The 18,589-nt window shown below is 42.8% G+C and overlaps 1 protein-coding gene across 1 annotated transcript in view; it reads left to right on the top strand.

The window, feature by feature from the left end:
- Window positions 1-18,589, top strand: part of LOC128700925 (uncharacterized) — a 254,943-nt gene that overhangs the window by 164,720 nt on the left and 71,634 nt on the right. The gene's annotated exons all lie outside the window — the stretch shown is intronic.

Here is an 18,589-nt window from a genome sequence, read left to right as displayed (position 1 = left end):
GCAAGTGCCTGGCGAGTATTCGTGGCAGCATCACCACATGGGAGTTCTATGAACTGCTTAGGGGGCTGTTCCATGGGCGGTTTGTTGAGGATAGCTTGTGCCTTGAGTCTGCAGTCTCGGATGAAGAAAGATGGGAACTGAAGACGTGTAAAGGCTTGTGTTATGTAAGTGCATTCTTCTAGAAAACAAGGGCTGGAGAAGCGAAGAGCTCTCAAGAAGAAGCCAATGAGGACTCCTCTCTTAGTGTGGGTGTCTTGGTGTGAATAAAAGTGTATAAGATCGTCCTTGTTGGTAGGTTTTCTATACACTTTGAAGAGAAGTTTGTCACTGTCGGGAGATCTGCACAGTAGAACGTCGAGGAAAGGAAGTTTGCCATCATTTTCGAGTTCAAGTGTAAACTTTATTGATGGTTCAACTGCATTGATCTTGTTGAGAAGGGCCTGGATATTGAGACGTCTCGGATAGAAAACCAATATATCATCAACGTATCTTAGCCAGGTAACGGTGATGGGAATGAGGGTGCTGAATTTCTGTCTCCAGGTTTTCCATGAAGAGGTTGGCAAGCACAGCACTGAGCGGGCTGCCCATTGCCATCCCAAAGCATTGTTTGTAACAGTTGTCCTGATACTTGAAGAAGTTGAAATTAACACAAAGTTCCACTAGATTGATGAAATCTAGAAGAGGTAAAGGGAGGTCGTGGTTTTCAGTGAGCCTCTGTCTCAGAATGTTGATTGCAGCGTCAGTAGGAACGTTGGTAAAGAGGGCTGTGACATCGAAGGAAGCCATGCTTTTGTTTTTGACATTCAGGTTGGAAATTCGGGAGAGAAGATCACCTGAGTGTTTGAGGTGGGCTTGACTGATTGTGCCCAGAAGTGCTGAAAGGTATTTGGCAAGGTGGCCGGCTAGTCTGTGTGGTGCACTCCCTATGCCCGAAGTGATAGGCCGTAGTGGGATGCCAGGTTTGTGTGTCTTAGGAAGGCCATACAGGCGTGCTGGTTTCGGCTGACCTGGTAAAAGTTTAAGTAGTTTTTTGCCTTGTTCTGATTTTCGTAAGATGCTACGAGCCTTTTGAAGAAAAGTCTGGGTACTTTGAAGTAGCACTGGTTCTGATACATGCTGGTATGTGTTGGCATCGTTGAGAAGATTTAAAACTTTATTGTTGTAGTCGACAGTGTTGAGTAACACCACACCACCTCCTTCGTCAGTGGTTGTAATGACGATATCATTGTTGTTGGCCAAGTCCCTGAGTGCATGGTTGTATCTTCTAGGAATGACCGGTCTTGAAGGCTCAGTAGCTGCAGCAGTGATAATTCCTTGAACAAGGCCTTTTTGAAACTTGGAGTCTCCAAAAGGTTGGTTCTTGGTTACCATATCCACCAGATTATGTTTCTTGTTGATGCCGGTAGTAAACTTGAGCCCTAGGCTGAGGGCTTCTGTCTCGGTGATGGTTAGTGTATAGGAAGATAAGTTATTTATGATTTCTGGCCAACAACAATGATATCGTCATTACAACCGCTGACGAAGGAGATGGTGTGGTGTTACTCAATACTGTCGACTACAACAATAATAAAGCTTTAAATCTTCTCAACGATGCCAACACATACCAGCATGTATCAGAACCAGTGCTACTTCAAAGTACCCAGACTTTTCTTCAAATGGCTCGTAGCATCTTACGAAAATCAGAACAAGGCAAAAAACTACTTAAACTTTTACCAGGTCAACCGAAACCAGCACGCCTGTATGGCCTTCCTAAGACACACAAACCTGGCATCCCACTACGGCCTATCACTTCGGGCATAGGGAGTGCACAACACAGACTAGCCGGCCACCTTGCCAAATACCTTTCAGCGCTTCTGGGCACCATCAGTCAAGCCCACCTCAAACACTCAGGTGATCTTCTCTCCCGAATTTCCAACCTGAATATCAAAAACAAAAGCATGGCTTCCTTCGATGTCACAGCCCTCTTTACCAACGTTCCTACTGACGCTGCGATCAACATTCTGAGACATAGGCTCACTGAAAACCATGACCTCCCTTTACCTCTTCTAGATTTCATCAGTCTAGTGGAACTTTGTGTTAATTTCAACTTCTTCAAGTATCAGGACAACTGTTACAGTGCTTTGGGATGGCAATGGGCAGCCCGCTCAGTGCTGTGCTTGCCAACCTCTTCATGGAAAACCTGGAGACAGAGACATTCAGCACCCTCATTCCCAACACCGTTACCTAGCTAAGATACGTTGATGATATATTGGTTTTCTATCCGAGACGTCTCAATATCCAGGCCCTTCTCAACAAGATCAATGCAGTTGAACCATCAATAAAGTTTACACTTGAACTCGAAAATGATAGCAAACTTCCTTTCCTCGACGTTCTACTGTGCAGATCTCCCGACAGTGACAAACTTCTCTTCAAAGTGTATAGAAAACCTACCAACACGGACGATCTTATACACTTTTATTCACACCAAGACACCCGCACTGAGAGAGGAATCCTCATTGGCTTCTTCTTGAGAGCTTTTCGCTTCTCCAGCCCTTGTTTTCTAGAAGAAGAATGCACTTACATAACATAAGCCTTTACACGTCTTCAGTTCCCATCTTTCTTCATCCGAGACTGCAGACTCAAGGCACAAGCTATCCTCAACAAACCGCCCATGGAACAGCCCCCTAAGCAGTTCATAGTACTCCCATGTGGTGATGCTGCCACGAATACTCGCCGGGCACTTGCTATGAGTAACATCAACGTTTCCACCATAAACACATCATCTATCAAAGCCCTCACTATGAAACGCAACCCCACATCTCTAACTTCTACAGCAGGCGTCTACACTATCCCTTGTGGGTTCTGTCCCAAGAAATATGTAGGCGAGACAGGCAGAGATCTTGCAGTCTGCCTGAATGAGCATCGAAATGCCTCTAACAGAGACAATGTAAGGTACGCCTTTGTCCTCCACAGAGACTCCACGGGACATTTGATGAACTGGAATGAGGCACAACTCGTTCTCACCGAACCAGACCTCAGACGCCGACGGTGCCTAGAAACCTCACTAATCGCCGTCACCGACACTACAGAACGCAACACTGGAAACTACAAAATTTAAAAAACATTGGCATACATGATACTTAAGCAGCACCAACCCAACAACACAGGAGTCACATGATTTCATCGTCTACCCGTCCTCATCATAGGTAGAGGTTGTTTTTGATAAGGACCTGCCTCGCATGGGCCAATAGGCCTTCTGCAGTGTTCCTCCATTCTTATGTTCTTATGACATTCCTCAGGTCACGTGCGTCACACCTCACACTCCGCCTATATATATAATGTCTTTCTACCTCTGTATGTTAGAAGTGATCAAGGTCCCAGGACCGAAACGTTTTCTAATAAATATGTCATAGTGTTTGCTTAAGTGTCTTTCTAAACCAAACACTAACTTACATATTGTACAATAAACATTCACTTACATATTGTACAATAAACATTCACTTACATATTGTACAATAAACATTCACTTACATATTGTACAATAAACATTCACTTACATATTGTACAATAAACGTTCACTTACATATTGTACAATAAACATTCACTTACATATTGTACAATAAACATTCACTTACATATTGTACAATAAACATTCACTTACATATTGTACAATAAACATTCACTTACATATTGTACAATAAACATTCACTTACATATTGTACAATAAACATTCACTTACATATTGTACAATAAACACTCACATATTGTACAATAAACACTTACATATTGTACAATAAACACTCACATATTGTACAATAAACACTCACATATTGTACAATAAACATTCACTTACATATTGTACAATAAACACTCACATATTGTACAATAAACACTCACATATTGTACAATAAACATTCACTTACATATTGTACAATAAACACTCACATATTGTACAATAAACACTCACATATTGTACAATAAACATTCACTTACATATTGTACAATAAACACTCACATATTGTACAATAAACACTCACATATTGTACAATAAACATTCACTTACATATTGTACAATAAACACTCACATATTGTACAATAAACACTCACATATTGTACAATAAACATTCACTTACATATTGTACAATAAACACTCACATATTGTACAATAAACACTCACATATTGTACAATAAACACTTACATATTGTACAATAAACACTCACATATTGTACAATAAACATTCACTTACATATTGTACAATAAACACTCACATATTGTACAATAAACACTCACATATTGTACAATAAACACTTACATATTGTACAATAAACACTCACATATTGTACAATAAACACTCACATATTGTACAATAAACATTCACTTACATATTGTACAATAAACACTCACATATTGTACAATAAACACTCACATATTGTACAATAAACACTTACATATTGTACAATAAACACTCACATATTGTACAATAAACATTCACTTACATATTGTACAATAAACACTTACATATTGTACAATAAACACTCACATATTGTACAATAAACATTCACTTACAAATTGTACAATAAACACTCACATATTGTACAATAAACACTCACATATTGTACAATAAACACTTACATATTGTACAATAAACACTCACATATTGTACAATAAACATTCACTTACATATTGTACAATAAACACTCACATATTGTACAATAAACACTCACATATTGTACAATAAACACTCACATATTGTACAATAAACACTCACATATTGTACAATAAACATTCACTTACATATTGTACAATAAACACTCACATATTGAACAAAGTAATCATTTTAAATGTAAAAAGAACAGAGGTAAAGTATTATCGGCATATTATTATATTGTCCCATGTATAGTACTGACACTCTACACAGGTGATAATGGTGGTGACACTGTACACAGGTGATAATGGTGGTGACACTGTACACAGGTGATAATGGTGGTGACACTGTACACAGGTGATAATGGTGGTGACACTGTACACAGGTGATAATGGTGGTGACACTGTACACAGGTGATAATGGTGGTGACACTGTACACAGGTGATAATGGTGGTGACACTGTACACAGGTGATAATGGTGGTGACACTGTACACAGGTGATAATGGTGGTGACACTGTGCACAGGTGATAATGGTGGTGACACTGTACACAGGTGATAATGGTGGTGACACTGTACACAGGTGATAATGGTGGTGACACTGTACACAGGTGATAATGGTGGTGACACTGTACACAGGTGATAATGGTGGTGACACTGTACACAGGTGAGAAGGGTTGTGACACTGTACGCCGGTGATAATGGTGGTGACACTGTACACAGGTGATAATGGTAGTGACACTGTACACAGGTGATAATGGTGGTGACACTGTACACAGGTGATAATGGTGGTGACACTGTACACAGGTGATAATGGTGGTGACACTGTACACAGGTGATAATGGTGGTGACACTGTACACAGGTGATAATGGTGGTGACACTGTACACAGGTGATAATGGTGGTGACACTGTACACAGGTGATAATGGTAAGGTGACACTGTACACAGGTGATAATGGTGGTGACACTGTACACAGGTAATAATGGTGGTGACACTGTACACAGGTGATAATGGTGGTGACACTGTACACAGGTGATAATGGTGGTGACACTTTCCACAGGTGATAATGGTGGTGACACTGTACACAGATGATAATAGCGGTGACACTGCACACAAGAAATAATGGTGATAATGGAGGTGACACTCTACATATGTGATAATGGTGGTGACACTGTACACAGGTGATAATGGTTGTGGCACTGTTCACAGGCGATAATGGAGGAGACACTGTACACAGGAGATAATGGTGGTTACACTGTACACAGGAGGTAATGGTGGTGACACTGTACTCAGGTTATAATGATGGTGACACTGTACATTCGTGATAATGGTGGGGACACTGTACACAAGATATAATGTTGGTGACAATGTACACAGGTGATAATGGTGTTGGCACTGTACTCAGGTGATAATTGTGGTGACACTGCACACAAGAAATAATGGTGATAATGGAGCTGACGCTCTACATATGTGATAATGGTGGTGACACTCTACACAGGTGATAATGGTTTTGATACTGTACACAGGTGATAATGGATGTGACACTGTACACAGGTGATAACGGTGGTGACATTGTACACAGGTGATAATGTGGTGACACTGTACACAGGTGATAATGGTGGTGACACTGTACACAGGTGATAATGGTGGTGACACTGTACACAGGTGATAATGGTGGTGACACTGTACACAGGTGATAATGGTGGTGACACTGTACACAGGTGATAATGGTGGTGACACTGTACACAGGTGATAACGATAATGACACTGTACACAGGTGATAATGGTGGTGACACTGTACACAGGTGATAATGGTGGTGACACTGTACACAGGTGATAACGATAATGACACTGTACACAGGTGATAATGGTGGTGACACTGTACACAGGTGATAATGGTGGTGACACTGTACACAGGTGATAATGGTGGTGACACTGTGCACAGGTGATAATTATGGTGGCACTGTACACAGGTAATAATAGTTGTGACACAGTACAAAGGTGATAATGGTGGTGACACTGTACACAGGTGATAGTGGTAGTGATGTAAGCAGGTGTTAACGGTCGTGACACTACACACAGGTGATAATGGTTTTGACACTATACATTATAAACAAGTGATAACGGTGGTGACACTGTTGACAAGTGATAATGATGGTGACACTATACAAAGGTGGTAATGGTGGTGTCACTGTACACGCGTGATAATGGTGGTGAAACTGTACACATTTGATAATGGTGGTGAAAATGTACACAGGTGATAATGGTGGTGACACTGTACACAGGTGATAATGGTGGTGACACTGTACACAGGTGATAACGATAATGACACTGTACACAGGTGATAATGGTGGTGACACTGTACACAGGTGATAACGATAATGACACTGTACACAGGTGATAATGGTGGTGACACTGTACACAGGTGATAACGATAATGACACTGTACACAGGTGATAATGGTGGTGACACTGTACACAGGTGATAACGATAATGACTCTGTACACAGATCACAATGGAGGTGACACTGTACACAGGTGATAATTGAGGTGACACTATGCACAGGTGATAATGGTGGTGATGCTGTACGTAGGTGATAATGGTGGTGATATTGTACACTGGTGGTAATGCTGGTGACACTGTACACAGGTGATAATGGTGGAGACAGTGTACTGAGGTCGTAATGGTGGAGACACAGTTCACGGTGATAATGGTGGTGACACTGTACACAGGTGATAATGATAGTGACACTGTACACAAGTGACAATGGGGGGTGATACTGTACACAGGTGATAATTGTGGTGACATTGTACACAGGTGATAACGGTAGTGACACTGCACACAGGTCATAATGTTTGTGACATTGTACACAGGTGATAATGGTGGAGGCACTGTACATATGTGATAATGGTAATGACACTCTACACAGGTGATAATGGTGGTGACACCTTACACAAGTGGTAATGGTGGTGACACTGTACACAGGAGATAATGGTGGTGACACAATACACAGGTGATAATGGTGTTGACACTCTACACAAGTGATAATGGTGGTGACTATACGCTATACACAGGTGATAAAGGTGGTGACATTGTACACAGGAGGGAGAGATATATCATAATCTACACTTGGAAAATCTTGAAAGGGATGGTCCCAAATCTGCACACAGAAATCACTCTCTACGAAAGCAAAAGACTGGGCAGGTGATGCAAAATGCCCCCAATAAAAAGTAGGGGCGCCATTGGTACACTAAGGGAAAACACCATAAGTGTCCGGGGCCCAAGACTGTTCAGCAGCCTCCCATCAAGCATTAGGGGAATTGCCAATAACCCCCTGGCTGCCTTCAAGAGAGAGCTGGACAGATACCTAAAGTTAGTGCCGGATCAGCTGGGCTGTGGCTCGTACGTTGGACTGCGTACGGCCAGCAGTAACAGTCTAGTTGATCAGGCCCTGATCCATCGGGAGGCCTGGTCATGCACCGGCCCTCGGGGGCATTGATCCCTGGAATAACCTCCAGGTAACAGGTTATAATGGTGGTGACATTGTTCACAGGTGATAATAGTGGTGATGGTGACACTATACACAAGTTGTAATAGTATTGAAACTGTACACACGTGATAATGGTGGTGACACTGTTCACATGTGATAATGGCGGTGACACGGTACAGAGGTGATAATGGCGGTGACACGGTACAGAGGTGATAATGGAGGTGACATTCTACACAGGTGATAATTGTGGTGACATTGTACATACGTGATAATTGTGGTGACACTGTGCACAGCTGATAATGATAGTGACACTACACAGGTGATAATGCTGGTGACACTGTGCACAGCTGATAATGATAGTGACACTGTACACAGGTGATAATGCTGGTGACACTGTACACAGGTGATAATGCTGGTGACACTGTACACAGGTGATAATGATGCTGACACTGTATACAGGTCATAATGGTATTGACAAAGTACACAGGTGATAATTGAGGTGACACTTTACAAAACTGATAATGGTGTTGACACTGTGTACAGGTGATGAGAGGGGCGACATTATACACCTAGCACAGGTGATAAAGGTGGTGACACTGTACACAGGTTATAATGATGGTCACACTGTTCACAGGTGATAATGGTGGTGACACTATACACACGTGGTAATGAAGGTGACACTGTACACAGGTAATAATTGTTGTGACCCTGTACACAGGTGATAATGCTTGTGACACTTCACACATGTAATAATGGTGCTGACACTATACACAGGTGATAATGGTGGTGATATTTACATAGGTGATAATTGTGGTGAAACTGCGCACATGTGATAAAGATGCTGGCATTGTACACAGGTTATAATGGTGGTGACACTGTTGACAGGTGATAATGGTGGTGATTCTCTACACAGGTGATAATGATGGTGACAAATCTGGTAATAGTGGTGACACTGTACATAGGTGATAATGGCAGTGACACTGTACACAGATGATAATGGTGGTGAAACTGTACACAGGTGATAATGGTGGTGACACTTTGCACAGGTTATAATGGTTGCGACACTGTACACACGTGATAATGGAGGTAACACTATACACAGGTGGTAATGGTGATGGCACTACACAGGTGATAGTGGTGACACTGTACACACGTGATAATGGAAGTGACACTGTTCACAGGTGATAATGGTGGTGACACTGTACGCAGGTGATAACAGTGGTTACATTGTACAGAGGTTATAATGGTGGTGACAGTCTACAAAGGTGATAATGATGGTGACACTGTGCACAGTTTATAATGGTGCTGTCACTATACACAGGTGATAATGGTGGTCACACTGTACACATGTGATAATGTTGGTGACACTGTACACAGGTGATAATGGCAGTGACACTACACACTGGTGATAATGATGGTGACACTGAACACACGTGATAATGGTGGTTACAATGTACATAGTTGACAATGGAGGTGACTCTGCACACAGATGATAATGGTGGTGACACTGCACACAGGTGATGATGGTGGTGACACTGTACACAATTGATAATGGTGGTGACACTGTACACAGTTGATAATGGTATTGACACATTACACAGGTGATAATGGTGGTGATATTGTACGCAGGTGATAATGGTGGTGAAACTGTACACAGGTGATAATTGCGGTGACTCTTTACACAGGTGATAAAGGTGGTGACACTGTACACAGGTGATAATAGTAGTGACACTATGCAGAGGTGATATTGGTTGTGACGCTGTTCACATGTGATAACGATGGTGACATTGTACACAGATGATAATGGCCGTGACACTATACACAGGGGATAATGGTGCTGACACTGTACACAGGCGATAATGGTGGTGACTCTATGCACAGGTGATAAAGGTGGTGACACTGTATACAGGTCATAATGGTGGTGACACTGTACATAGGTGGTAATGCTGGTAACACTGTACACAGGTGATAATGGAGGTGACACTGTATACAGGTGATAATGGTTAGACAGTGTACATGGGTGATAATGGTGGTGACACTGTACACAGGTGATAATTGTGAATGCATTGTACATGGGTGATTATGGTGGTGACACTGTACACAGGTGGTAGTGGTAGTGACAGTGCAAATGTTATAATTGTTGTGACAGTGTGCACAGGTGTTAATGGTGCTGACACTGGTAGTCAGTAAATGTGGGGCTGATAGTGCTGTCCTGGGAGACAATAATGGTGAAGCTGGAGGTGCTGTACTGGGAGACAGTAATGGTGAAGCTGGAGGTGCTGTCCTGGGAGACAGTAATGGTGAAGCTGGAGGTGCTGTCTTGGGAGACAGTAATGGTGAAGCTGGAGGTGCTGTCCTGGGAGACAGTAATGGTGAAGCTGGAGGTGCTGTCCTGGGAGACAGTAATGGTGAAGCTGGAGGTGCTGTCCTGGGCGACAGTAATGGTGAAGCTCGAGATTTTGTCCAGGTAGTCGGGAATTATACGCAGGAAGGAATACATATAAATGACCTCATAGGGGACAGGAGCCGTAGTGGGGAAACAAGTGTAGTCAAAGATAAGATAAAACCAATATTGCAAACTAGAAATACCACAGGAAATAGCAAACAAGAGGATTCCACTAGCTATAGTGAGAATATATTACCAAAAACAACTGGTGGGAGCTCCATTGTTGGTGCTAGAGAGGATAGGAATAAGACAGGGAAACATGCACCAACAGGGAATACAGTCACAGAAACCCAAGGCAAACGGAAACCAAGCCTGTGCACATACTATGCACTTGGTATCTGCAGACATGGGAAATCTGGAAAAACAGACGTGACGTGCAACTATGACCACCCTAGAAAATGCCATGCCCATATGACAACAGAAAAATGCAAACTCCCTTCCTGTAAGCTTTTTCACCCTGAAATGTGTACCTCTTCAGTACAGGAAAGACTGTGCTATAACTTAAATTGCCAGGCACACCATCTAAAGGGTACAAAAAGATACAAAACATCCAGGCCATGGGAAAACCTGGGTAGCCAGAGCCACTCAAGAGGGAGAGGTTTTTTAGTGCCAGGAAGGAAAAAAAACTGGCAGGAAATGGCAGAAATCGTACACCAAATCCAGTCATTCCTGGAGTGGAACCACAGTTGATGGCCTCCAAACCAACAGATACAGATACTAATGCCGGAAAAAAAATCCCCCCCCAGTACCAACAATACCACCAGTCTGAAGACATTCTTCTTTGCAAATATACAGGGTCTAAAGACAGCAACAAACAACACAATACCTTTCTTCCGTTGACTGCTTGCAGAGGCAAAGGCAATGTTCGCGGCTTTCACTGAGACCCACATAAAGGATCACTTGGACAACGAAATATGGATCCCAGGTTACAACCTATACAGATGTGACAGAGTGAACAGGCAAAAGGGGGGGGGGGGTTGGCCTGTACATTGCAGAGTCACTTGTTTGCACAGAACTGCTAAATGCCTCAAATGATGTAGTGGAAGTTTTAGCAGTAAAGGTCGAGAACCAAAACCTAGTCATTGTGGTAGTCTACAAGCCTCCGGATGCAACATCCCAGCAGTTCCAGGAACAGCTGTTAAAAATTGACCACTGTCTGGAAAATCTTCCAGCTCCTGCACCCAACATCTTGCTCCTGGGGGATTTCAACTTAAGGCACCTAAAATGGAGGAATATAGCAAATAATATTGTTGCAGTAATAACACCAGGAGGCAGCTCTGATGAAAACTCTCACTCACACGAGCTTTTAAATCTCTGCACAAAATTCAATTTAAACCAGCAAATAATAGAGCCTACTAGACTGGAGAATACACTAGACCTCATCTTCACTAACAATGATGATCTGATAACAAATGTCACCATATAAAAAACAATATACTCAGATCACAACATAATTGAGGTTCAGACATGTATACGTGGATCCCCAGACCGACATAATGAGACTACTCACGAGGGAGCATTCACCAAATTCAACTTCAATAACAAAAACATAAAGTGGGAGCAAGTAAACCAAGTCCTAACCGATACAAGCTGGGAAGATATACTAAGCAACACAGACCCCAACGTATGCCTAGAACAGATTAACTTGGTGGCACTCGATGTATGCACAAGGCTTATTCCTCTAAGAAAAAGGAGGAGTAGATGTAAAATAGAAAGAGACAGGCGCTCCCTTTACAGGCGAAGGAAAAGAATAACAGAGTGGCTAAAAGAGGTCAATATATCTGAAATGCGTAGGGAGACACTGGTCAGAGAAATAGCAAGCATCGAACTCAAGCTAAAGGAATCTTATAGGAGTCAGGAAAGCGGGAAGAACTAAAAGCCATAAATGAAATCGAAAGAAACCCAAAGTATTTCTTCTCCTATGCCAAATCAAAGTCGAGAACAACATCCAGTATTGGGCCCCTACTTAAACAAGATGGGTCCTACACAGATGACAGCAAGGAAATGAGTGAGCTACTCAAGTCCCAATATGACTCGGTTTTTAGCACGCCGCTAACCAGACTGAGAGTCGAAGATCAAAACGAATTTTTTATGAGAGAGCCACAAAATTTGGTTAACACAAGCCTATCCGATGTTATCCTGACTCCAAATGACTTCGAACAGGCGATAAATGACATGCCCATGCACTCTGCCCCAGGGCCAGACTCATGGAACTCCGTGTTCATCAAGAACTGCAAGAAGCCCCTATCACAAGCCTTTTCCAATCTATGGAGAGGGAGCATGGACACGGGGGTCGTCCCACAGTTACTAAAAACAACAGACATAGCCCCACTCCACAAAGGGGGCAGTAAAGCAACAGCAAAGAACTACAGACCAATAGCACTAACATCCCATATCATAAAAATCTTTGAAAGGGTCCTAAGAAGCAAGATCACCACCCATCTAGAAACCCATCAGTTACACAACCCAGGGCAACATGGGTTTAGAACAGGTTGCTCCTGTCTGTCTCAACTATTGGATCACTATGACAAGGTCCTAAATGCACTAGAAGACAAAAAGAATGCAGATGTAATATATACAGACTTTGCAAAAGCCTTCGACAAGTGTGACCATGGCGTAATAGCGCACAAAATGCGTGCTAAAGGGATAACAGGAAAAGTCGGTCGATGGATCTATAATTTCCTCACTAACAGAACACAGAGAGTAGTCGTCAACAGAGTAAAGTCCGAGGCAGCTACGGTGAAAAGCTCTGTTCCACAAGGCACAGTACTTGCTCCCATCTTGTTCCTCATCCTCATATCCGACATAGACAAGGATGTGAGCCACAGCACCATGTCTTCCTTTGCAGATGACACCCAAATCTGCATGACAGTGTCTTCCATTGCAGACACTGCAAGGCTCCAGGCGGACATCAATCGAATCTTTCAGTGGGCTACAGAAAACAATATGAAGTTCAACGATGAGAAATTTCAATTACTCATATATGGTAAACACGAGGAAATTAAATCTTCATCAGAGTACAAAACAAATTCTGGCCACAAAATAGAGCGAAACACCAACGTCAAAGACCTGGGAGTGATCATGTCGGAGGATCTCACCTTCAAGGACCATAACATTGTATCAATCACATCTGCTAGAAAAATGACAGGATGGATAATGAGAACCTTCAAAACTAGGGAGGCCAAGCCCATGATGACACTCTTCAGGTCACTTGTTCTATCTAGGCTGGAATATTGCTGCACACTAACAGCACCTTTCAAGGCAGGTGAAATTGCTGACCTAGAAAATGTACAGAGAACCTTCACGGCGCGCATAACGGAGATAAAACACCTCAATTACTGGGAGCGCTTGAGGTTCCTGAACCTGTATTCCCTGGAACACAGGCGGGAGAGATACATGATTATATACACCTGGAAAATCCTAGAGGGACTAGTACCGAACTTGCACACGAAAATCACTCACTACGAAAGCAAAAGACTTGGCAGACGATGCAACATCCCCCCAATGAAAAGCAGGGGTGTCACTAGCACGTTAAGAGACCATACAATAAGTGTCAGGGGCCCGAGACTGTTCAACTGCCTCCCAGCATACATAAGGGGGATTACCAACAGACCCCTGGCAGTCTTCAAGCTGGCACTGGACAAGCACCTAAAGTCGGTTCCTGATCAGCCGGGCTGTGGCTCGTACGTTGGTTTGCGTGCAGCCAGCAGCAACAGCCTGGTTGATCAGGCTCTGATCCACCAGGAGGCCTGGTCACAGACTGGGCTGCGGTGGCGTTGACCCTCGGAACTCTCTCCAGGTAAACTCCAGGTAAACAGGTGATAATGGTGGTGACACTCTACACACGTGATTATGTTGGTGACACTGTACTTAGGTGATAACGGCAATGATTCTATACACGGGTGATAATGGTGTTGACACTGTACACAGATGATAATGGTGGTTACACTGTACGTAGTTGATAATGGTGGTGACTTTGCACACAGGTGATAATGGCGATGACACTGTACACACGTGATAATGGTAGTGACACTTTACACAGGTGATAATGGTGGTGACACTCTACGCTCTTGATAATGGTAGTGACACTGTACACAGGTGATAATGGTGGTGGCACTGTACGATCTTGATAATGGTAGTGACATTTTACACTGGTGATAATGGTGGTAGCACTGCACGCTCTTGATAATGGTAGTGACACTGTACACAGGTGATAATGGTGGTGACACTTACATAGGTGATAATTTTGGTGACACTGTGCACATGTGATAACGATAGTGGCAATGTACACAGGTGATAATTGTGGTGACACTATACACAAGTGATAATGGTGTTGACAATGTACACAGGTGATAAAGGTGGTTGCACTGGACACAGGTTATAATGGTGGTGACACGGTACAAAGGTGATAATGGTGGTGGCACTATACACAGATGATAATTGTTGTGACACTTTACACAGGTGATAACGGTGGTGACACTTTACACAGGTGATAATGGTTATGACACTGTTCACAGGTGATAATGGTGGTGACACTTTAAACAGGTGATAATGGTGGTGATACTGTACACAGGTGATAATGATAGTGACCCTGTACACAGGTTCTAATAATAGTGACACTGTACTCAGGTTATAATGGAGGTGACACTGTTCACAGGTGGTAATTGCGGAGACAGTTTACAGAAGTGATAATAGTGGTGACACTGTATGCATGTGATAATTGAGGTTACACTTCTCCCTGGTGATAATGGTGGTTACACTGTACACAATTGATAATGGTGGTGACACTGTGCATAGGTGATGACGGTGGAGACACTATACACAGATGATAATGGTGTCGACACTGTACACAGGTGATAATGGTTGTGGCACTGTACACAGGTGATAATGGTCCCGATACTATGCACAGGTGATAATGGTGTAGACACTGTTCACAGGTGATAATAGTTGACACTATACACTATACGCAGGTGTTAAAGATGATGACACTGTACACAGGTTATAACGATGGTGACACTGTTCACAGATGATATTGGTGGCGATACTGTACACAGGTGGTAATGATGGTGACACTATACGCAGGTTGTAATAGTGGTGACACTGTACACAGGAGATAATGGTGGTGATACTGTTGAAAGGTGATATTGGTGGTGATACTGTTAACAGGTGATAATGATGGTGACACTGTACACAGGTGGCAATGGTGGTGACACTGTACACAGGAGATAATGGTGGAGACAGTGTACATAGGTGTTAATTGTGGTTACACTTTACGCAGGTGATAATGGTGGTTACAATGACCATAGGTTATAATGGTGGAGACACTGTACACAGGTGGTAATGGTGGTGACATTGTACACAGGTTATAATGGTGTTGACAGTGTACACAGGTGATAATAGTGGTGACACTGTACACAGTTGATAATGGTGCTGTCACTATACACAGGTTATAATGGTTGTGACACTGTACAAATGCGATAATGTTGGTGATACTGTACACAGGTGATAATGGCAGTCACACTATGAATGGGTGATGATGGTGGTGACACTGTACACAGATGATAATGGTAGTTACACTGTATGTAATTTCCTCACAAACAGAACACAAAGAGTAGTAGTCAACAGAGTCAAGTCCGAGGCAGCTACGGTGAAAAGCTCTGTTCCACAGTTCCAGAGTCACTTGTTTGCACAAAACTGCTAAATGCCTCAAATGATGTAGTGGAAGTTTTAGCAGTAAAGGTCGAGAACCAAAACCTAGTCATTGTGGTAGTCTACAAGCCTCCGGATGCAACATCCCAGCAATTCCAGGAACAGCTGTTAAAAATTGACCACTGTCTGGAAAACCTTCCAGCTCCTGCACCCAACATCTTGCTCCTGGGGGATTTCAACTTAAGGCACCTAAAATGGAGGAATATAGCAAATAATATTGTTGCAGTAATAACACCAGGAGGCAGCTCTGATGAAAACTCACACTCACACGAGCTTTTAAATCTCTGCACAAAATTCAATTTAAACCAGCAAATAGAGCCTACCAGACTGGAGAATACACTAGACCTCATCTTCACTAACAATGATGATCTGATAAGAAATGTCACCATATCAAAAACAAAATACTCAGATCACAACATAATTGAGGTTCAGTCATGTATGCGCGGAGCCCCAGACCGACATAATGAGATTAGTCACGAGGGAGCATTCACCAAATTCAACTTCAATAACAAAAACATAAAGTGGGAGCAAGTAAACCAAGTCCTAACCGATATAAGCTGGGAAGATATAATAAGCAACACAGACCCCAACTTATGCCTAGAACAGATTAACACGGTGGCACTCGATGTATGCACAAGGCTTATTACTCTAAGAAAAAGGAGGAGTAGATGTAAAACAGAAAGAGACAGGCGCTCCCTTTACAGGCGACGGAAAAGAATAACAGAGCGGCTAAAAGAGGTCAATATATCTGAAATGCGTAGGGAGACACTGGTCAGAGAAATAGCAAGCATCGAACTTAAGCTAAAAGAATCCTTTAGGAGTCAGGAATCGCGGGAAGAACTAAAAGCCATAAATGAAATCGAAAGAAACCCAAAGTATTTCTTCTCCTATGCCAAATCAAAATCAAGAACAATGTCCAGTATTGGGCCCCTACTTAAACAAGATGGGTCCTACACAGATGACAGCAAGGAAATGAGTGAGCTACTCAAGTCCCAATATGACTCAGTTTTTAGCAAGCCGCTAACCAGACTGAGAGTCGAAGATCAAAATGAATTTTTTATGAGAGAGCCACAAAATTTGATTAACACAAGCCTATCCGATGTTATCCTGACTCCAAATGACTTCGAACAGGCGATAAATGACATGCCCATGCACTCTGCCCCAGGGCCAGACTCATGGAACTCTGTGTTCATCAAGAACTGCAAGAAGCCCCTATCACGAGCCTTTTCCATCCTATGGAGAGGGAGCATGGACATGGGGGTCGTCCCACAGTTACTAAAAACAACAGACATAGCCCCACTCCACAAAGGGGGCAGTAAAGCAACAGAAAAGAACTTCAGACCAATAGCACTAACATCCCATATCATAAAAATCTTTGAAAGGGTCCTAAGAAGCAAGATCACCACCCATCTAGAAACCCATCAGTTACACAACCCAGGGCAACGTGGGTTTAGAACAGGTCGCTCCTGTCTGTCTCAACTATTGGATCACTACGACAAGGTCCTAAATGCACTAGAAGACAAAAAGAATGCAGATGTAATATATACAGACTTTGCAAAAGCCTTCGACAAGTGTGACCATGGTGTAATAGCGCACAAAATGCGTGCTAAAGGAATAACAGGAAAAGTCGGTAGATGGATCTATAATTTCCTCACTAACAGAACACAGAGAGTAGTCGTCAACAGAGTAAAGTCCGAGGCAGCTACGGTGAAAAGCTCTGTTCCACAAGGCACAGTACTCGCTTCCTTCTTGTTCCTCATCCTCATATCCGACATAGACAAGGATGTCAGCCACAGCACCATGTCTTCCTTTGCAGATGACACCCGAATCTGCATGACAGTGTCTTCCATTGCAGACACTGCAAGGCTCCAGGCGGACATCAACCAAATCTATCAGTGGGCTGCAGAAAACAATATGAAGTTCAACGATGAGAAATTTCAATTACTCAGATATGGTAAACATGAGGAAATTAAATCTTCATGAGAGTACAAAACAAATTCTGGCCACAAAATAGAGCGAAACACCAACGTCAAAGACCTGGGAGTGATCATGTCGGAGGATCTCACCTTCAAGGACCATAACATTGTATCAATCGCATCTGCTAGAAAAATGACAGGATGGATAATGAGAACCTTCAAAACTAGGGAGGCCAAGCCCATGATGACACTCTTCAGGTCACTTGTTCTATCTAGGCTGGAATATTGCTGCACACTAACGGCACCTTTCAAGGCAGGTGAAATTGCCGACCTAGAGAATGTACAGAGAACTTTCACGGTGCGCATAACAGAGATAAAACACCTCAATTACTGGGAGCGCTTGA

The sequence above is a fragment of the Cherax quadricarinatus genome, unplaced genomic scaffold (genome assembly GCF_038502225.1).
Source record: "Cherax quadricarinatus isolate ZL_2023a unplaced genomic scaffold, ASM3850222v1 Contig84, whole genome shotgun sequence".
Classification (NCBI taxonomy): domain Eukaryota; kingdom Metazoa; phylum Arthropoda; class Malacostraca; order Decapoda; family Parastacidae; genus Cherax; species Cherax quadricarinatus.
This window is presented reverse-complemented; position numbering and strand designations above follow the sequence as displayed.